Here is a 23,107-nt window from a genome sequence, read left to right on the forward strand (position 1 = left end):
AATAAAAACTATTTATATATATAAAAAAATTAAACAAGAATGGGAAAAATTTATTGAATACCTTAAAGATACATATTTAGAAATAATAATAATAATAATAATAATAATAATAATAATAATAATAATAATAATAATAATAATAATAATAATAATAATTGTATCCCGCCCTCCCTGGCCGAAACCGGTCTTAGGGCAGCTAACATCAAATATATAACATTAGTATAAAATCAAACAATAATTAAATTACCTCCTAAAAACAAATCGGGATCAAATTAAAATCGAATTAGATGGTTTTCCACAGGCAGGATTGATATAACATTGATGAAGCCAAAGTAGCAAATAAGGAAATGGAATAGAACGAATCATTGTAATTACATGCAAGAAAAGATGGCAAAATATGGAAACGGGGGGTGGGGGGTGGGGGAGAGTCCAAGGGGTTTGTATAATCCCAGTATTGTATATATTGAAAATGTTTGGAGTGTATGGAAATAAAATGATAAAATAAAAAAACATAATAATAATAATAATAATAATAATAATAATAATAATAATAATAATAATAATAATAATTATATCCTGCCCTCCCCAGCCGAAGCCGGGCTCAGGGCGGCTAACAACAATCAAAATAGTCCAACATTTTAAAACATTCATTATAAAATTAATTAAATCAAATTAAAATCAAATTAATGGCAACCATCAAGCAAAATTCTGTGCAGGTTGCCAGAGGAGGGAGTCAGTCTGCGCCCTGACCAAAGGCCTGGTGGAACAGCTCTGTCTTGCAGGCCCTACGGAAGGATGTCAGGTCCCACAGGGCCCTAGTCTCTTGTGACAGAGCGTTCCACCAGATTGGAGCCGCAGCCAAGAAGGCCCTGGCTCTAGTTGAGGCCAACCTAACCTCTCTGTGACCTGGGATCTTTAGGGTGTTTTTATTTGCAGACCGTAAATTTCTCTGTGGGACATACCAGGAGAGGCAGTCCCATAGGTACGAGGGTCCTAGGCCGTATAGGGCTTTAAAGGTTAAAACCAGCACCTTAAACCTGATCCTGTACTCCACCGGGAGCCAGTGCAGCTGGTACAGCACCGGATGGATATGATCTCGCAGCAAAGACCCCGTAAGGAGTCTCGCCGCGGCATTCTGCACCCGCTGGAGTTTCTGGGTCAGTCTCAAGGGCAGCCCCACGTAGAGCGAGTTACAATAATCCAGTCTGGAGGTGACCGTCGCGTGGATCACAGTGGCTAGGTCAGGGTGAGAGAGATAAGGAGCCAACTGCTTAGCTTGGCGGAGATGAAAAAATGCCGCCTTTGTTATAGCTGTAATCTGCGCCTCCATGGAAAGGGAGGTGTCGAAGATTACACCCAAACTCTTAACGGACGATGCTGGCACTAATTGCACCCATGCAAGAGATGGGAGTTGCCCCCTCAATCCCATATCGCTCCGTCCCAGCCAGAGGACCTCTGTCTTCGAAGGATTTAACTTCAACCGGCTCCCACGTAACCATCCAGCCACAGCTTCCAGACATCTGGTCAGTGTATCTGGGGCCGAGTAAGGATGGCCATCCATCAACAGATAGAGTTGGGTGTCATCGGCATACTGATGGCAACCCAGCCAAAAACTCCGGACAAGCTGGGCGAGGGGGCGCATAAAGATGTTAAAAAGCATCGGGGAGAGTATCGCACTCTGAGGCACTCCACACACCAAGGAGTGGCGCGATGACAATTCCCCCCCAAGCGCCACCCTCTGTCCCCGACCGGAGAGAAACGAGCGCAGCCATTGAAGGACTGTGCCCTGGATCCCCACGTCGGCAAGGCGGTGGTCCAGAAGTTCGTGATCGACCATGTCGAAGGCTGCTGACAGGTCTAGAAGAATCAGCAGCCCCGACCCGCCTCGATCCAGCTGCCTGCGGAGATCATCTGTTAGGGCGACCAGAGCCGTCTCGGTCCCATGACCAGCGCGGAAGCCGGACTGGAATGGATCGAGAGCAGATGTTTCATCCAGAAACCTACCAAGCTGTTCAGCAACCGCTCTCTCAATCACCTTACCCAGGAATGGAAGATTCGAAACCGGGCGGTAATTGGATAGATCTAAAGGATCTAATGATGTTTTCTTTAAGAGCAGACACACCACTGCCTCCTTCAGTTCCCCTGGGAATATCCCAGTGCCAAGGGACAAATTGATGATATCCCCCAGGGGGGCCCGCACCTCGTCTGGGCACGCTCTAATCAGCCAGGACGGGCACGGGTCAAGAGGACAGGTGGTGGGCTTTCCAGCTCGGAGGAGTCTGTCCACATCGGCTGGGGATATCCGGTCAAAGTGGTCCAATACTGGACACGAGGACAGTCGAGGGGCCTCCAGTTCCTTTATTGTATCCAAATTGGCAGGGAGGTCATGGCAGAGCAACAGGACCTTCTCCGCAAAAAAGCTCGCAAATGCCTCGCAGCTGTGTGTCGAATTGTTATTTAAATTTGGCTGTCCTTCAAGGGACAAAAAATAAAATAAAAATAAAAATAAAAAATAAAAAACCTAAAAGAAAAAGAGAAAGTGCTTTATCCACAAGAGGAGAGCTTTCCCACAGGCACCAGACCAGCGCATGAGGAGTAATAATAATTATTAACAACAGCAACAATAATTTATTATTTATACCCAGCCACTCTGGGCGGCTTCCAGCAAAAGATTAAAATACAGTAAGGAGGAGCTCTTTCAATCTATTTTCCCCATGGCTTTGGAAGCTCACCTGATGGCCTCCTTGTAGTGCATGAGGGCCTCCTGGAGCTTCCCCTGCTGTTGCAAAACACTGGCTAAATTTGAATGCGCAGCTGCAAACTCCGGGAAGACCTGCGGGGAAGAAGCTCACTCTTAGTTTCCCTGAGAAGCATTCTAAAGAGACGGAGGCTGCTCTTTGAGGCTCAAAGGTTGTGGGCGTGAAATAAATCCTCATTTGGATTGACTTGCAAAAATTAAGGAGGAGGAGGAACCTATGGACTGCCTTTTTAGCATGCATAGGAAATACTGTTGGGAGATCAGACTGTCAAATGACCAATGCCGTATTTTAAAGAGCCCCTCTTTGATGCTCAAATGTGGCAGGGGCTGGCTGCAAAATAAATCACCGTTTGGAATGATTTGTGGTAATGATAATAATAATAATAATAATAATAATAATAATAATAATAATAATAATAATAATAATAATAATGGGCCTATGAACTGCCTTTTTCGTACGCATAGGAAATACTGTTAGAAAATAAGACTGTCAGGGGATCAAGCTCAGCCGACACAGAGAACAGCATGTGCCCAGCTTTTATTTCAATTTCTGTACCGTTCCTTAACACCTTGCATTGTTCTTCTGATGAAAAAGCAGATTTTTGGTCATTCCAGGAGGCCTAGGAATATAAAAAGGGGGACAGACCCTCTTCCTTCCAAAAGGGACTTATCGGACCATGCTTTGTCGAGCCTCAAAATGCTACTTCACTTTCACTTCTTCACCATTATTTCCGTTATTGATCAAGAAAAATTTGATCGGCGATTTTTAAAAAGACCCAGACTAGGAGTCCAGGGTACGCATGCCTAACCCTTATATGTCAATTTAATTGTTGTAATTCTCCACGCACGTACCTCAAGAGCTTTCCGGTAGAGGCGGACAGCCTCCTCGATATTCCCTTGTTCTCGCTTGATGTTCGCCAGGTTATTAAGAGAATCCGCGTGAGTCGGACATAAACGGAGAGCTGTATTGTAGCATTCCTCGGCTTCGGCAACCTTCGAAACACAAAACAGAGTTTTTACACGAATATTAGTATGTCTTTCACAGGAGCCCAAAAGGCTGCTCTGTGATGTGATGGCTGGATTGAGGTTTGATACGGCCCCTCAGCTCCTGACGGTAACTTGGTATTAGAGCGGTTCATAAAAAACTCTTTTTTTGAAAATGCCTGCTCCAAAGTTCTTCTCTTACCAACAGTAGAGATTATATAGCTATATCTGGAATGGCATGCATATCAGTTAATATCTTATATATATATATATGCCAGCTGTCCTTTGTCAACAACCAATTGTTGCTGTTTTTTATATTGAATATATGCTATATGGTAACTGTTGCACCTCATAGGTAACTCAAGCCTTCTGCACGTCACAAAAGATGTATTTTATCAAAGTCATTGTTGAACTGAAATACAATTAAGAAGTATATTAATAGTGAAATGCAATTAAGAAGAAGCATATTAACAGTAAAACCCCACAATTGTTGAGCCTTTTTTAAGGATTTGACCTCAGAGGTGCTGACCTTTTTTTAGGATTAAAGTTCTTGAGCTTTTTTGGGGGAAGTTTTGCCCTAGTAAATAAACCGCCACGAGGGCCGGATTAAATCGACCAGAGGGCCAGATTAGGCCCCTGAACTGGACTTTGGACATGCCTGGTCTAAAAGAACATTGGGAAAATTTAAATTCTTTGGCAGGATAGCAGGAAATATGACAAAACCAATGCATTTTGAGATCTAGGAGAGATGGGTGGAAGGCCCCCAAAGTGGACTTTGGACATGCTTGGTTTAGGGGAACATAAATACAAGAGCAGACTAATCCAATTCAAACTCTCTTTCCCGCACACTTACCGTCTTTTGCAAGATGTATTTAAGGAAGACAGTAAGGGAAATGGTTTTGGTCATACTAAATCAAAATTAAGAGACAGAGTTGCTAGATAGTAAAAGAAAATCATTGCCAAAAACGTATAAGAATGGCATACAAAGGATGAAGAAGTTAAGTCGGTTATGATTAAATGGGCTCAAGATTTTGGTCATAACATTGAATTAGATAAGTGGGAAAGATTATGGGCAAAAACAATTTATTGAATGTACAGCACTAATTAAAAATTTAATGAAGGTGACGTATAGGTGGTATTTGACGCCGACTAAACTTGCTAAAATATATATAACTCAAGATAAGGCACGCTAGAAATGCAAGGAGAAGGAAGGGAATTTCGTCCATAGGTGGTGGATGTGCACTAAAGTCAAAGTCTACTGGGATATGATTTACAAAGAATTGAAAAAGATCTTTAAATATACTGTTATTAAAAAAACCAGAGGCTAATTTTTGAAAGTGATTTACAAATGCTAAAGTAAATTGTTTTAAGTAGAGTAAGAAGGTAAATAGGGCGATATATGTTCAGGTAGGCAGCTGTGGTGGTCTAACGCAGTTGAAATATATAAAAAATATATAAATTGTCCAGTAGCACATTGCAGACCAACTCAGTTTGGTCTTGGTAGAAGCTTTTGTATCTGAAGAAGTGGACCTGCATACAAAAAATTATACCAAGAAGAAGCCAAGTTTAGCAAGCCCTGTTTAGGGAAGGACTATTGTATTTTAATATTTTGTCGCCAAGAGTGGCTGGGGAAACCCAGCCAGATAGGCGGGGTATAAATTTTATTATTATTATTATTATTATTATTATTATTATTATTATTATTATTATTATTATTATTATTATTATTATTATTATTATTATCATCATCATCAGGTGCTACTGGACAATTTTTAAAGGGTGATATAGAAATGCTAAGAGGATCGTGACTGCTTAAGAAAGCCAGGGAGTGGGAGCGGGGGAGGGGGGAGGGGAGTCGACGCTTGGTATGAGCAAAGTTGTATGTGACGATATGACAAAGGAAAAAATAAAAGAGGACTTCTTCTAGGTTCTGTACCCCAAATCCCCCCCCAAAGAGCCCAATTTCGAGGTCACCATCATCCGGAAGGCTTTTTTCAGCAAACCCTCTGACATACAGAAAGCAAAAGGGACCGGTTTCATTTTCTTTTTTTAATTTTTATTTTATTTATAACATAGTCCACAACAACTCATACATACAAACAGACCCACCACCATTGACTAATTATCAAAAACTCCTATCCCCTTACACAAAGAAAACATAACATAAAAATAAAAGACTTTATTCTGTTAAATGGCCGCCTTATTTACCTCTTGTATACTATTTCTTTTGTATGGGATTATTACAATTTTTCCTAATTATGACTTAAACCACAAAGTCTCCTGTAGAAATTAATTGAAACAAGTCCAAGTGTATATTTTGGGGCACTGTTTGGTAAAGTATTCTCTGCATTTTCCCCATTCCTTTTGGAATTCTTGTCTGGGTTGTGCCCTAATTGTCTCTGTTAATCTGGCCAATTCAGCATGGGGTAAAAGCCTAAGAAAAAGCTAAACAACTTCAATCCTAAAAAAAGTTCAACAATTTAAACCCTAAGAAAAGAGCTCAACAACTTCAATCCTTAAAAAAAGTAAACAACTTTGGTCGGCCCTTATGGCCCTTCACTTCATCAAATCTGGCCCTCTTTGAAAAAAGTTTGGACACCACTGCCTAATAGGAAAGTTTCTGTATTTTTTTTTCACAGGCCCACCAGAAATGTATAAGTGTCCCTTCTTCTTTACTGCACCTCCAGCACAGTTTTTTTGTTTTATACATTTTAGCTATTTTGGCAGGTGTTAAGTACCATCTATAAAACATCTTTTATATAGATGTTCCCCCCACCCCAAGGCAAAAGGGACCAGTTTCTTACGCTGCCTTTCTCTTTCAGCGCGTTGGCCAGGTTGCAGTAGGCGTCAGGGAAGTGGGGCTGGAGCTCAATGGCCCTCTTGTAGGTATCGATTGCCAGATCGATCAGCCCCTGTTCGTAATACACACATGCCAGGTTGCCGTGGACAACAGCGTGGTTGGGACTCAGGCTCAGGGCCCGTAGGTAGGCTGCAACGGCTCTGAAATGAGATCAAGGACTGGTTCAGTTTCATTGTCACCAGGGTGGATAAAAATCTGTTTTTTAAAAAATAAAATGCTTTGGGAGGACGATTAAGAGGATCGAGGCGGGCTGGGACTGCTGATTCTTTTAGATTTGTTAGCGGCCTTCGACATGGTCGATCACAAACTTTTGGACCACCGCCTTGCCAACGTGGGGATTCAGGGCACAGTCAGACAATGGCTGTGCTCCTTTATCTCAGGTCGGGGACAGAGGGTGGCGCTAGGGAGGGAGTTGTCGCTGCGGCACTCCTTGTTGTGTGGAGTGCCGCAGGGCACAATCCTTTCCCAGATGCTTTTCAATATCTTTATGCGCCCCCTTGCCCAGATTGTCCGGAGTTTAGGGCTGAGTTGTCGTCAATATGCTGATGACACCCAACTTTATCTGTCAATGGACTCGGCCCCAGACACACTGACCAGATGCTTGGAAGCCGTGGCTGGGTGGCTGCGTGGGAGCCAGTTGAAGTTAAATCCTTCGAAGACAGAGGTCCTCTGGCTGGGTCAGGACAACATGGGGTTGGGGGGCCAACTCCCATCTCTTGTGGGGGCGCAATTAGTGCCAGAGCCTTCTGTCAAGAGCTTGGGTGTAACCTTCGATGCCTCTCTTTCCATGGAGGCACAGGTTGCAGCCACAGCAAAGGTGGCATTTTTCCACCTCCGCCGTATTAAGGAATTGGTTCCTTACCTTTCTCGCCCTGATCTGGCCAGTGATCCATGCGATAGTCACCTCCAGGCTTGATTATTTTAACTCGCTCTATGCTTAGACTCACTCTGACACCCTATATGGGATTTGGTATATAAATTTTCCCGTGGCTTTTTTTGCTGGCCCATGTAGCACCAGCATGGATAGCTGGCTTGGGTGAATAGCTGATGTTTCCTCCCTTTGTAGTCTTGATGAGGCTGCATTTTAAGCTGTATTTTAATTAACTGGGGTTTTTTTCTATTCTATTTTATTGTAATTTATATTTGGTGTTAGCCGCCCTGAGCCCGGCCCTGGCCAGTGAGAGCGGGGTAGAAATAAATAAATAAATAAATAATTCGGGGAAGAATTATTTGTTTTAAGTTTTTCATGTGTGCGAAAACTCAGTCCAAGTTTTTCTTGGGGAAAAAATGTTTCAGCACATCAGTTAAGCAACATGGATACATATGCTACCATGTTACTGTTTTAGTGAAATAAATTGCTTAAATTGTTATGAAGGAAATGTTTCTTTTCTCCTTCCAATCAAGTGCAGCAGAAAAGTTGTTCAAATAAAAAGTGTTCACTTATTAAAACTCACCATCATTTCGTCACAATCGGGCTGTATATAGCAGAACCAAATCATTTTGATATAACTGTAGAAAAGACTCTGAAGTTAGGATTCCAAAAAGGAAACCTGCCTCCGATTGTCAATATTAAGAGGATGCCAGCAAGGCTGAACCTTCCGGTAAAAGGGGGATTTAAATCAAGTCTTATGGATTTGGGATTTAAATCAATTTGCTTTAAATAAAATCAACCCTCTAGGCAACAATGGGAGTTAGTTTGGGTATGGGTGCAACCACTAAACTGAGAATATAAGACGTAATGTGATTATACGCAAAACCAATAAAAAACATTTATATAAAAAAGAGAATATAAGCTCTATGCCTATTTGCTTACCTGTCAAATATACGCGCCTCCTTCAAGACGTTCCCCAGATTAATGTAAGCATCCAGGAAGTTGGGGTCCAGGGTCACCGCCTGAAAATATTTAAGATAATAGATTTTTGTTACTAATACAGTCATACCTCAGGTTGAAGTAGCTGCGGGTTAAGCATTTTCGGGTTGTGCTCCGTGGCGACCTAGAAGTAACAGAGCGCGTTACTTCCGGGTTCTGCAGCTTGCGCACGTGCAGACACTCAAAATGATGCCACACGCATCTACGGAAGCAGCAAATTGTGACCCGAGCATGTTCGCTTCAGGATGCGAACGGGGCCCCGGAACGGATCCCGTTCGCATCCAGAGGTACCACTGTATAACAGCATGGTTACTTTTAAATAAGTGGGTCAACTTTGACCTAGGCTGCCTCCTACCTACCTTCCTACCTTATCAATCTACCGACTTTATCTTATTATCTATCTACTTGCCTACCTATCTTATCTATCTATCTATCTATCTACCTACCCTATCTATCAAATCTATCTACCTACCTACCATCTAATCCAGGTGTGGCCCAACTTGGCCCTCCAACCCCCATCATCCCTACCTAACAGGACCAGTGGTCAGGGACAATGTGAGTTGTAGTCCCAAAACAGCTGGAGGGCCAGGTTTGGCCATGCCTGAATCTATCTACCTACTCAATCAATCAATCTAACTAATCTATCTATCCATCTACCAACCTTTCTTATATATGTATCTATCTAATCTACCTACCTAATCTATCTATCTAATCTAATCTAATCTAACTATCTATCATCTATCTAATCTATCTATGCAAGGAATATCAACTGTACGAGAAATGGTACCAACTAATGGTACTAACAGGACACCGGAGGCCCATTGCAGCTGAAAAAATGCCTCCAGTTTTAATATAAAAAAGAATGGGAAACGTTTATTGCATATTGACAAAAGCAGTGCACACAGGTTAATACATTAGCAGGATTAATTTTTTTTAAAAAACCCACCTGTAATGGTTAAATTTAAAGTAGAATCATAGAATCATACAGCTGGAATAGACCACAAGGGCCATCGAGTCCAACCCCCTGCCAAGCAGGAAACACCATCAGAGCACTCCTGACATATGGTTGTCAAGCCTCTGCTTAAAGACCTCCAAAGTAGGAGACTCCACCACACTCCTTGGCAGCAAATTCCACTGTCAAACAGCTCTTACTGTCAGGAAGTTCTTCCTAATGTTTAGGTGGAATCTTCTTTCTTGTAGTTTGGATCCATTGCTCCGTGTCCGCTTCTCTGGAGCAGCAGAAAACAACCTTTCTCCCTCCTCTATGTGACATACTTTTCTATATTTGAACATGGCTATCATATCACCCCTTAACCTCCTCTTCTCCAGGCTAAACATGCCCAGCTCCCTTAGCCGTTCCTCATAAGGCATCGTTTCCAGGCCTTTGACCATTTTGGTTGCCCTCCTCTGGAGTAAGGACAGTCCCCAGATTTACAAATCAGTCCCCATACAAAATACATTTAAGTTGAAAAGTATCCCCGGACTCATTGAAAAAAAATCTGATAACCTTAAATTAGTGATGATGATTTTATTGAAGAAGAAGAAGAGTTTGGATTTGATATCCCGCCTTTCACTCCCTTTAAGGAATCTCAAAGCGGCTAACATTCTCCTTTCCCTTCCTCCCCCACAACAAACACTCTGTGAGGTGAGTGGGGCTGAGAGACGTCAGAGAAGTGTGACTGGCCCAAGGTCACCCAGCAGCTGCATGTGGAGGAGTGGAGACGCGAACCCGGTTCCCCAGATTATGAGTCTACCGCTCTTAACCACTACACCACACTGGCTCTCCAGTGATGATAATGAATGATGATAATACAAAGGAACCAGGGGAGGCAAGTCAAATAATCCCATAATGTGGGATTAACATTGATTGTGTATACAGTTGTTTTTTAAAAAAATATTATTTAATTTAATGATTTGGTTTTTTGTGAAAACTAAAAAAATATTATACAGTGGTAGCTTGGGTTAAGTACTTAATTCGTTCCGGAGGTCTGTTCTTAACCTGAAATTGTTCTTTTTTAAAATAATAATAATAATTTTTATTAAATTTTCCTATTTACAAATTCGCCATCCCAAACAGTATTCACAAATTTCAACTTTTTGGACTTCCACAAGCTTTTCCACCAATCCATATTTTCTATTTTTATGCATTCTCTAAATTTATATTGCCATTTAAGAGAGGTTAGGCTGGCCTCAACTAGAGCCAGGGCCTTCTCGGCTGCAGCTCCAAACTGGTGGAATGCTCTGTCAAAAGAGACTAGGGCCCTGCGGGACCTGACATCTTTCCGCAGGGCCTGCAAGACAGAGTTGTTCCGCCAGGCCTTTGGTCAGGGCGCAGCCTGACTCCCTCCTCTGGCAACCTGCACATAATTCTACTTAATTGGTTGCCATCAATTTGATTTAATTAATTTTTATAATGAAATATTTTTAGATTGTGTGATTATTTGATTGATTATTTTATTGTTGTTAGCCGCCCTGAGCCCGGCTTTGGCTGGGGAGGGCGGGATATAAATAAAATTTATTATTATTATTATTATTATTATTATTATCCTTTCAGTTCTATTTCTTTTTTACAATACATCTTTAACTTTCACAAAACCTCTTTAAATCCCACTAGCGTTGTCTGTTCGTCACATATGCTTTTCCGATAATCTGTAAACTTTCCCGAGTCCTCGATGAACTTGTGATCCCATTGATATCTAATCTTCCCAGTCAGTTTATCCAGTTCTGCATAGTCCATAAGTTTCATTCTCCACTCTTCAAGGGTCGGTAGCTCCTCTTGTTTCCATTTTTGGGCCATTAATATTCTTGCCGCTGTTACTGCGTATTGGAAAAGTTTGTAATCCTTTCTATTTATCTCTCTTCCAGTTATTCCTAACAAAAAGGCTTCTGGTTTCCTTACAAATGTGTATTTAAGCATCTTCTTCAACTCATTATATATCATTTCCCAGAAACCCTTTACCTTCTTACATTCCCACCACATATGGAAAAAAGATCCTTCTTTTTCTTTACATTTCCAACACTTATTACATGTTTTGAACATTTTTGCTAACTTAACCGGTGTTATGTACCATCTATATACCATTTTCATAATATTTTCCTTTTTCCATTTTCATAATATTTTTCCCAGTCAGCCAATTGTATATTATAACCAAAGTCTCTGGCCCAATGTATCATAACCGACTTTACCTCCTCGTCCATCGTTTGCCAATCCAACAACATTTTATACATTTTTGACAATATCTTATAATCATTGTTTATCATCTTTATTTGAAATTTCGATTCTTTTTCCGTATATCCACTCTTTTAAATCCTTTTTAAACATTTCATTTACCTGAAAATAATGCAACTGTAATGGGATGATTAGCTGCTTGTGCGTTAAATCGTGCTCCCTCAGAGTTTGTGCGGCTCCACAAACCTCTGTGTGTGACAGAGCTCCTCAAACATGTCTGCTCTAGTCACTCGTAGAGTCTGACAGTGGCTGTCTGCGGAAGCGCTTCCAGCAAAGAAGCTCCTTAACGGAAACGCGTCTCCTGGACTCACGGCGTGACAGTTTCCGGCGAGGTGTGGGTCTCCCTATGGGAGACTCAGATACCTCCCCACTGTTCTCGCTGGAAGCGTCTCTGAGCCCTCCCTCCTGCTCGCATTCCCTCAGAGATCCACTCCTCCCCCTGCTGGTTCCTGCTTCAGCTGTTGAGTCTCTTTCTTCCTCCCTGAGCCCCTCCACCACCTGATGCTCCGATGGCAGTTCCCTGACAGCAACCAATCAAACACATGTTCTTTTACTTGTTCATATGGCTTCATTTTCCATTTCCCCCCTTCTTTAATTATTAGCTCTCCGTAAGTGATCCAATTCCCTCTCATATTGATTTTCTTTACACTCATAACCTCTAATGGAGACAACCAGTGTGGAACTTTGGGTTCTAATATATTTTTATACCTATCCCATATTTCTATTATGGAGCTCCTGAAAATGTGATTCTCAAAACCCTTGTGACTTTTCTTCTTCTCCAACCACAAATACACGTGCCATCCAAATCTATTATCAAATCCTTCTAACTCTAACAGTTTATTGTTTTTTAATTTTATCCATTCCCTTAACCAGCAGAGACAAGACGCTTCATAATATAATTTCAAATCTGGCAGCGCAAAGCCTCCTCTTTCCTTTGCATCTGTCAATAACTTACATTGTATTCTTGGCTTTTTGCCCTGCCAGATATATCTTGAATTTGCCACTCTTTGAAAGTCGTTGTCCCCCTAATTATAGGAATCATTTGGAACAAAAATAACATCTTTGGAAGCACACTCATTTTGATCGTTGAGATTCTACCCCAAAAAGAAAGTTTCATCCTTCCCCAAACTTACAAAACTTTTTTGATTCTGTTCCACACCGGTATATAGTTGTTTTGAAATAAATCAATATTTCTTGGAGTTAACCATATTCCCAGATATTTTACCTTCTTCGCCACTTCAATCCCTGATTCTCGTTGCATTACTTCTATTGCACTTTGGTCCATATTCTTAATCATTACTTTGGTTTTTTTCTTATTTAATTGTGGGAGCCAGGAAGTCATGGAAAAGGCTTGTAGTGCCACCTGGTGCCTTGCTGACCTCGGTGACCAGCACTCTGAGCTTACAATGTATTAGAATGTATTGACCCTATAAGGAGTTAGGTTCCCCCCTCTGGGCACTGTAACCCTATATGGTTTGTGGGTGGGTTAAAGCTTGACCGGATGAGGTAACGTGAGACATTGGAATGCAGCCATGCGGCTGGAGAGAACAAAGGATAATAAAATCGGAGGAGAGAGAGGAAGGAGCTTTTTTGCCCTCCGTCCATGGAGACATTTGCCTTTGTGTGTGTTTTTTCTTTGCCTTGCACCCCAAAATGACGGCTGGTTTCCGTCAACTGGTTCCCACAAGTGGTGCCCTCTCTGAGGCAGAATAAAAGGATACGGCTGAGGTTTTTAAAAGGGAAAAAAGAAGCAACTGGAAGCAAACAGTCTGAGGCAGACTAAGAGGATTTTAAAAGAAACTGAGAGGATTTTTGATCCAAGCAGTGGTTATCATCGACTCACTACGTCCGGCAAGGATTGCAAAGCGCTCTACATCTTTAAAAAAGATCCCGGTGAGTTCGATCCCTTCTATTATATTGATTTTTGAAAAATGGGCAGCTCTTTGACTACTCCCCAACAGAAATTTTTAAAAGACTTAAAATTTCTCCTCTCCTCCAACAAACTGGAAGTTCCCGAGGGTGATTTGATACAGCTCATTCTGGCCATTGATGAACATTCTCCCTGGGACTTGGGTGTAATTGCAAATGGGACTTGGGAACTGAAACTTTGGGACAAGATTGGTGAACATTTTCATGAGCTCCCCAGCATCAGTACTCGGATTTTAAATGCATGGTGCAAGGTTCATTACGCTATGGGCTCTTTATCACCAAAAAATATCTCCCTGGCTGCATTGCCATCACAACCTCCAGCTTCTTTAATCCAGTCTGCTGTGTTAGAGTTTGTTCCAATCCTTGCCCTGCCAGCAGCTCCGGAACCCAAGCCTCCAGATTATAGTTCCTCACTAGAGGACCCAATCCTGCAAAAATATCGTGGTCTGGCTGGAAATGACCCTGCTCTTTCAGCAGCAGAACCAGCTACCCCCTTTCAACGTGCAGCCCTTGCCTGTTCCTTATCTCAGGATACCATGGCATTCCCTGTTATTGTGCCCCCTGCTGGTGCTCCAGCAGGAACTCAAGCCCAGCACCAACCTTTTGACTTTAAAATCTTGAAAGAGCTCCAATTGTCAGTCAGGACAAATGGACTGCAAGCACCATTCACACAGGCTCTTTTGGAAGCCACATTAGCCCAGCTGTTGGTTCCAGATGACATCAAGCTTTTGGCACGTACAGTTTTACCTCCATCAGCTGGTGTATTATTTGCTCATGAATGGGAAATCGCCTGTCGTGGTTATGCTCCTGCCTTACTGCAACAAGCAAGAGGGAATAATCCTAATATTACCCTCGCAGATGTGATGGATGCTATGATGGGGCGTGGGCCCTTTGCTCAGGCTTCAGTACAAGCCACACTGCTGCAGATTTTATTGAGGGATACTGCTCTTGCTGCTCAACAAGCAATGAGAAAAATCCCAGAACCCACCAGTATTCAATCAAGGTGGGGTTCAATCAGGCAAGAGGCAAGAGAATCATATTCTTCCTTTATGGACAGGCTGATTACAGCAGTGAGTAGACAAATTGAAAATCCTGAAGCCAAACAAATAATTATCAAACAATTGGCCTTTGAATATGCCAAAGAGGATTGTAAGGTTGCGTTAAGACCGATAATACACAATCCTGCCACAGACACAGCAGCCATGCTTCGCATTTGTCAGTCTGGTGATACAGCCACCCACAAGATTCATCTGCTAGCAGCAGCGCTCAATGAAAACCAGCCTGTAGCCACCGATACAACGTTTCCAGCGTGGCAAACCAGGATCACCGATACCTCAGTGTGGGTAGAACGGTGGCCTCCACCAAAAGAAAAATCCGCAGCAATGGCACCATCCTGTTTCTGAACAGCTTATCTCTGAACAATTGACTTTCGGCCACATTGAACCATCTTCATCCCACTGGCTCCAGCAGACAAGGAACAGTTTGCTTTTACATTGCCAGTATATCACGATTCGCAACGTTATCAGTGGATTGTCCTCAAGGCATGCGGAACTCCCCTACACTTTGTCAACATTTTGTGGGTGAAGCATTGAAACCTTTCCACATGTGCCACCTAGAGGTGCTGCACACGAGCTGCACCTGGCCGTATTTGCTACATCGTTGCCAACAGGAATTTTATATGCTCAGGCGGAACAAGAAGAAGACTATCTGCATTATAGAATGGTTACATCTACCACATACCCCACCGAAGAACATTTATTCAGTAATTGAATCCACATCAGACATTGTTATCAAAGGACGTTCACGTGCAAATTGCTTTAGCTGATTTTATAGGTGTCATCATTTTTAACCCTCCAAAGGATGACCGTTTGACATTTCTGACACAGGTCACCTATGTTTGGCTACCCCCTTGTCTCTCACACCTCTCCCCTCTGCACTAACCCTCTTCATGGATAGAACAAGAAGTAGGGGGGTGGTGACATGGGAGGAGGGAGGAAAATGGAAATGTTTATATACCCCTCCACAGTCTTCTGCCCAGTGAGCTGAGCTAGCAGCTGTGATTCTTGCCTTTCAATCCTTTCCTACTCAACCTTTCAATCTTATTGTGGATACTCAGTATGTATATCGCCTTTTTGCTAGTTTACCAATATCTTATATAACTCCTTCCTTGGATTCTGACTTGTTTTCCTTGTTTCTTGGCCTGCAGGCCTTACTTCAGCACAGAGAGTTATCTTATTATGTTGCACATCTTCGCTCCCACACATCACACCCAGGGTATTTAGCAGAGGGCAATGCAAGAGCAGATGTGGCTCTGAGGGACATTTCTACCTTTTCTCTCTTTTCTGACCCTATACTAGGTCATAACACCTTTCACCTTCCTGCGAAAGCATTGGCAAAGCATTTTTCTATTCCTTTGGCCCAAGCAAGGGATATAGTTTCCCAATGTGCTTCTTGTTCTAAATCTCAGCTGACCATTCCTTTTGATGCTGTCAATCCTAGGGGCACGTCTGCATTGGCGTGTTGGCAGATGGATGTCACACACACACCTGTGTTGGCTCCACTCTCCAAGGTTCACCTCACGGTGGACACCCACTCTGGATTCATATGGGCTACACCCATGAGGGGGGAAACAGCTCGGCATGTCATTCAGCACACTATCCGCTGTTTCTCAGTCATGGGTAAACCTGCGCGTATCAAAACTGATAATGGTCCAGCATATATTTCTAAAACATTTTCGGAATTTTGTATGTTGTGGAATGTGAAATTAACTCATGGCATACCCTTTAACTCCACAGGTCAAGCTATAGTGGAAAGAGCACACCTGACGTTCAAAACACTATTGCTTAAACAGCTTGGCGGCCGAAGCATACCAACGGCAGATATCCCTTCGGCTGTTCACCAAGTTCTTTTTGTACTTAACCATCTTATATATCCACATAATAGGACCCATACTCCCGCGGAATTGCATTTTAGGAAGGAGGAGGCACTCCCCCGCCCCTTGGTGGTGTACCGACGCTTGCCTGATCCCGCGTGGCATGGACCTGTTCCGCTGATCACGTGGGGACGAGGGTACGCGGCAGTGGACGTCGAGGACAAGCCTTTGTGGGTTCCAGCTCGATGCGTGCGGCCATGGCGAGTCCCTTCAACTACAGAAGTGCCTTCCTAACCATTTGCCTTGCCATCTTTTGCTGCATCATTATACAAGGATGAGAAGCAGACGACACAATCCAGTTGCAGCCACCATATTTCACCTTATCGGCTGGCAAGCAGCTGTCGCCTGAATCCTACTCTGGCTGGCAGTATCCACGGCTCAGCCACTCTCGAACTATAAGAACAGCATTGTTGAATAAGACTTTTAGGGGAGAAAATTATCATAAGATATGGAGGAATAATATTTTTGTACAAGATATGATTAAGTTTACCAGTTTATTGCATGCTTCTAAATGTTGGTTATGTATGCACATGCCGCCCTTTGCCAGTCATTCAGGCATAATGCTTCATGGCGTGCCTGTCAATGGATCTTTTCAATTTACTGATATTATATCCCCTAAGCAAACTTTTTGGCCTCCAGTACAATTGACCCTCCATGAGCCTGCCCCCATTTGTTTTCAAATTAAAGAGGGGAAAGAATCATGGGGCATATATCCAAACTGTCAATATACATTGAAATTCATGTTTAATAGCTCTTGTTCTCTTACAGGAACATACAGTGACCAATCTCAGTGCTTTAGAAGCGATACCAGTGCATGGCTAAAAACTAGGAAAGAAACCTACCATGCAAATTGGAGTCTGAATTCTTCTATCCCTGGCTTAGCAAATGCCACAGATGAGCAATTTCATATCAGTTCCTTATTTACTGAAGCCTTTAATTGGTCCCAACAGAGTAGTAATATCAGCTATTTACTCCAAAGAGAGTTATGGTTGCTTTGTGGCGAAAAAGCATACAAAGCCATTCCTCGAAACCTCACAGGCACATGTACATTGGGTCTCGTGGTTCCGTTGTTGTATAAGGTTGATAAGTTACCATCTTCTCTTAGACTACGAAATCGTCGGGAGGTAAATTCACCCATAAATCAATATATCGGTACCCAGGTCTCTCGGGCCTTGCTGCCCTCGGTGGGTGCAGCAATGAACTATAGGGACCTCCATCGGCTAGCAAATTGGACTGAAGGATTATTCAATGATACCATAAAAGCTTTGAAGGAACTCAACCAGGAGGTGTCTGCAATGAGAGAAGTGGTTTTACAGAATCGTTATACTTTGAATGTGATTTTAGCTTCAAAAGGAGGAGTTTGTGCGCTTGTTCATTCTCACTGTTGCATGTTTATTCCTGATAATAATGTCAGCATATCTGCGACAATCGACCATATGGAAACCATGGTAGCCCACAATCCGTTTGCCCCCCCTCCTTCCGTTGATCCATGGGCATGGTTATATTCTTGGCTTCCGGATGGAAGTTGGCTTCGACATTTATTGATTTTAGTGATCATTATAGTAGTTATTTGCATTATTTTGTGTTGCTGTATACAATGTATTCCTTCTTTAATTTCTGTATGTACTGCATGGTTCTCCAGTCCGCGGCCCGCTTCCGGTCTCACAAGAGTCGCCTATCGCGCTCGATATAACCGTATTGGTACTGACATATATGACTCTGATTAAATAAATAAAGAAAGAGGGCATGTGGGAGCCAGGAAGTCATGGAAAAGGCTTGTAGTGCCACCTGGTGCCTTGCTGACCTCGGTGACCAGCACTCTGAGCTTACAATGTATTAGAATGTATTGACCCTATAAGGAGTTAGGTTCCCCCCTCTGGGCACTGTAACCCTATATGGTTTGTGGGTGGGTTAAAGCTTGACCGGATGAGGTAACGTGAGACATTGGAATGCTGCCATGCGGCTGGAGAGAACAAAGGATAATAAAATCGGAGGAGAGAGAGGAAGGAGCTTTTTTGCCCTCCGTCCATGGAGACATTTGCCTTTGTGTGTGTTTTTTCTTTGCCTTGCACCCCAAAATGACGGCTGGTTTCCGTCAACTGGTTCCCACATTTAATATAAACCCGGCCACCTTGCCAAATTCCATCTCCACATTTAAACTCTTTAAAGGATCTTCTATCGTTATTACCAGGTCATCAGCAAAGGCTTTAACTTTATATTCGTTTTGACCTACTGTCACCCCTTTTATTAATTCATTTCGTCTAATTGCACTCAAGAGGACTTCCAGAACCATTATGAATAACAGTGGCGAGAGAGGACAACCCTGTCTTATACCCTTCCATATCTTCACTTCTTCTGTTATTACATTATTCACAATCAATTTAGCTCTTTGCTCTGTATAAATCGCCCTTATTCCATTATAGAAATCGTTCCCCACCTCCATAAATTCTAAATTTTTTAACACAAATTCCCATGATATACAGTGGTGCCTCGCAAGACGAATGCCTCGCAAGACGGAAAACCCGCTAGACGAAAGGGTTTTCCGTTTTGGAGGCGCTTCGCAAAACGAATTTCCCTATGGGCTTCCTTCGCAAGACGAAAGCCCATAGGGAAATCTCCGGGACAGCGGGGAAGCGCAGCGCGTCTTCCCCACTGTCCTCGGACCTCCTCCGAAGGCTGGCGGTGGTGTGGAGACCTCCTCCCACCGCCAGCCTTTGGAAGGCTGCTCTGAAGCCTGGCGGTGGGGTGGAGAAACCTCCTCCCGCCGCCAGGCTTCAGAAGGATGCTCCGAAGCCTGGCGGCGGGAGGAGGTCTCTCCGCCCCACCGCCAGCCTTCAGAAGGCTGCTCCGAAGCCTGGCGGCGGGAGGAGGTCTCTCCGCCCCACCGCCAGCCTTCGGAAGGCTGCTCCGAAGCCTGGCGGTGGGGCGGAGAGACCTCCTCCCGCCGCCAGGCTTCGGAAGGCTCTCCGAAGGCTGGCGGTGGGGCAGAGAGACCTTCTCCCCGCGCCAGCCTTCGGGTGGCTGTCCTGAAGACTTGCGGTGGGAGGAGGGTTTTCCTTCCCACCGCCAACATTCAGAATGCTGTTCTGAATGTTGGCGGTGGGGAGGAAAAACCCTCCTCCCACCGCAAGCCCCGGGAACAGAGGAGAAGCGCTGCGCCCCTTCCCCTCTGTTCCCGTATCTGTCCTGAAGGCTTGCGGTGGGGAGAAAAGCCCTTCTCCGCACCGCCAGCCTTGAAAGCGGTTTCCATAGGAACGCATTAATTGATTTTCAATGCATTCCTATGGGAAACGGTGCTTCGCAAGACGAAAAACTCGCAAGAAGAAAAAACTTGCGGAATGAATTAATTTCGTCTTGCGAGGCACCACTGTATTATCAAATGCCTTCTCCGCATCTACAAACATTAGTATAGCTTGTTTCTCATTCCTAGCAGACAGATATTCCAAAACATTTATTATATTTCTCACATTATGTTTCATCTGCCTGCCTGGAAGAAACCCTGCTTGATCATCGTGAATAAATTCTCTCAATACCTTTTTTAATCTTTTTGCTAATATTCCAGCAAAAATCTTATAGTCTGTGTTTAACAATGAGATCGTGTGTTAAATCAGAATCTTGCTTGGGAATAAGTATGATGAAGGCTTCTTTCCAAGTTTCCAGAATATCTTTTTCCTTCAAAATATTATTCATAACTTCTTTCAGTGGTACCGTCAGGGTGTGCCTCAATTCTTTGTAATAACTGGCTGTAAATCCATCTGGTCCTGGAGCCTTTCCTTTTTTCAATTCTTTTATGACCTCTATTATTTCCTCATTCTCAATTGGGGCATTCAGTCTGTCTTTCTTTTCTGTCGGGATCTTTTGCACCTTTTTTTCTATTCTCTTCAAATTGTTCTTTTCTCTGTTGCTGTACAAATGATTATAAAAGTCCAAGAATCCTTTTCTAATGCCTTTCGGGTTCTCAATCTCTTCTCCATCCACAATAATTTTGTTGATTATGTTTTGTTCCTTTCTTTTCTTAATTTGCCACGCGAGCCATTTACCTGACTTATTGGCATTGTCCATAAAATATTCCATCAACTTCTTTTGCGCCTCTTGTATGATTTTTTGATCACCCAAGAGGTAATCGTTAATTCTCCATCTAAATGATCTTTCTTCATAACCTTTAATTTCCAATTTTATTGGACTGTGGTCTGAAATTACTCTTGGCTGAATTTCAATTTGCCGAATTCTTGGAGTTAGTTCATTCGAGACCCAAATTTGATCTATTCTTGACATTGACTGATTTGGTTCCGAATAAAATGTAAACTGTTTCTCCAGTGGATGTCTAAGTCAGTGTTTCCCAACCTTTTTTGGGCAAAGGCACACTTGTTTGATGAAAAAAATCTCGAGGCACACCACCATTACAGCCCCGTGACGTCAGCGCGCAGCGTCACGCCGGGAGGGACGCACAAAAGTGTAAGTTTCAATTTTTTTCCCTCCCCCTTGCCGGGGAACCTCCAAGCTTTGGGGGTGGGGGGGGAGGAGGCAGCAAAGCGAGGCAGGAAGGAGAGCGCGGCTTGGCTGGGTGAGCTTTGGCAGGGGCAGGGAATGAGAGCCGCGAGGCGGGCGCTGCGGACGGAGGCGCTGCCCGCCGAGCTCGCAGGCAGCCAGGCAGGCAGACGGCGAGAGCCCCGCGCTGGGCGGCCTCTCCTCGCCGCCGCCGCCCCGCCTCTCGCCGCCCGACTCGCCCGCCTCCCTCCAGGCAACATCTCGCGGCACACCAGGCAACATCTCGCGGCACACTAGTGTGCCGCGGAACAGTGGTTGGGAAACACTGGTCTAAGTCTCCAAACATCAATTAGATTACAGTTTTTCGTCATTGAAAAGAAAGTCTTGGGTAGTTTTCCTTCTTTGCTAACCTGAAATTGTTCTTAACCTGAACTTTAGCTAATGGGGCCTCCTGCTGCCATTGAGCCGCCAGAGCACGATTTCTGTTCTCATCCTGAAGCAAAGTTCTTAACCTGAAGCACGATTTCTGGGTTAGCGGAGTGTATAACCTGAAGTCTATGTAAAACGAGGTACCACTGTATATATTTAAAAATTGCATCCAATTTTGACAGTGTTATTACAAACCACTTCATTCAGCCCTGCAACATCTTGCGAAGCAGCGATATACTAATATGCATCTGTTATTATGTGACATTGGTCAAGGCTTTCTGGGAAATAATATATGATGAGTTTAAAGAAAATGTTTGAAAATACATTTGTCAAAAAAGCCAGAAGCCTTCTCACTAGGTATAAGACTTCTTATGTCTGCAACGACGGCAGCAAGAATGCAACTAGCCCAATGGGGCTTAAATTGGATTGTTATGAATGAAAAAAATTAGTAAAAAAATATTTCAAAAGAGAATGCTACTTGCCCAATTAATGGGGCTTAGATCAGGTTATTCATGAAAGAAATGATAAAAAAATATTTTAAAGAAGAGAGAATGCTACTAGCCCAATTAATGTGGCTTATATTTGATTGTTATTAATGAAAAAATTAATAAAAAATAATTTAAAAAGAGAATGCCACTAGCCCAATTAATGGGGCTCATATGGGATTGTTATTAATGAAAAAATTAATGAAAAAATAATTTACAAAGAGAATGCCACTTGCCCAATTAATAGGGCTTAAATCAGATTGCTATGAATGAAAATAATAAATTCTTTAAAAGAAGAAGAGAGAACGCTACTAACCCAATTAATGGGGCTTCTATTGGATTGTGATTAATGAAAAATTAATAAAACATTATTTAACAGAAGAAGAGAGAACGCTACTAGCCCAATTAATGGGGCTTATATTGGATTGTTATCATTATCATTATTTTTCCAGGCCTTCCCATCTAGAGCCCAGAAACTCTGTAACAGTTACCTTCTCAAAGTGATGAATCGCCAGCCAGATTTCCCCTTGCGCATTGAACACACAGCCGAGGTTACTCCATGCCACAGCAAAGTTGGGTTGGGTCTCGATGGCTTTCAGGTAGCAGGCCTTGGGAGGGTCGAGAGGTAGGTAGGTACAGGGGGAAGGGGGTATTTGCACAAAAGAAAAGCAAGAGAAAAGTCCCAGTTAGCAGAGGCTTGACAACCATATGTCAGGAGTGCTCTGATGGTGTTTCCTGCTTGGCAGAGGGTTGGACTCGATGGCCCTTGTGGTCTATTCCAGCTGTATGATTCTATGATTCTACTTTAAATTTAACCATTACAGGTGGGTTTTTTTTAAAAAAATAATCCTGCTAATGTATTAACCTGTGTGCACTGCTTTTGTCAATATGCAATAAACGTTTCCCATTCTTTTTTATATTAAAACTGGAGGCATTTTTTCAGCTGCAATGGGCCTCCGGTGTCCTGTTAGTACCATTAGTTGGTACCATTTCTCGTACAGTTGATATTCCTTGCATAGATAGATTAGATAGATGATAAAATAAAAAAATTCCTTCCTGTAGCACCTTAAAGACCAACTAAGTTAGTTCTTGGTATAAGCTTTCGTGTGCATGCACACTTCTTCAGATACACTGAAACAGAAG

At 43.0% G+C, this 23,107-nt stretch overlaps 1 pseudogene across 1 annotated transcript in view; it reads right to left on the minus strand.

Moving 5' to 3' along the window:
- Positions 1 to 22,593, minus strand: part of LOC308578046 — a 30,696-nt pseudogene extending 8,103 nt beyond the window's left edge. Inside the window, exons 1-5 of the transcript XR_014013525.1 lie at positions 22,456 to 22,593; positions 8,416 to 8,495; positions 6,547 to 6,742; positions 3,611 to 3,751; positions 2,733 to 2,833 (exon numbers count right to left, since the gene is read on the minus strand). The product of XR_014013525.1 is annotated as an uncharacterized misc_RNA (transcript). The remainder of the gene's footprint in view (positions 1 to 2,732; positions 2,834 to 3,610; positions 3,752 to 6,546; positions 6,743 to 8,415; positions 8,496 to 22,455) is intronic.
- Positions 22,594 to 23,107: the final 514 nt, after the last annotated feature.

This window comes from Podarcis bocagei (assembly GCF_964188305.1).
Source record: "Podarcis bocagei genome assembly, chromosome: W".
Classification (NCBI taxonomy): Eukaryota; Metazoa; Chordata; class Lepidosauria; order Squamata; family Lacertidae; genus Podarcis; species Podarcis bocagei.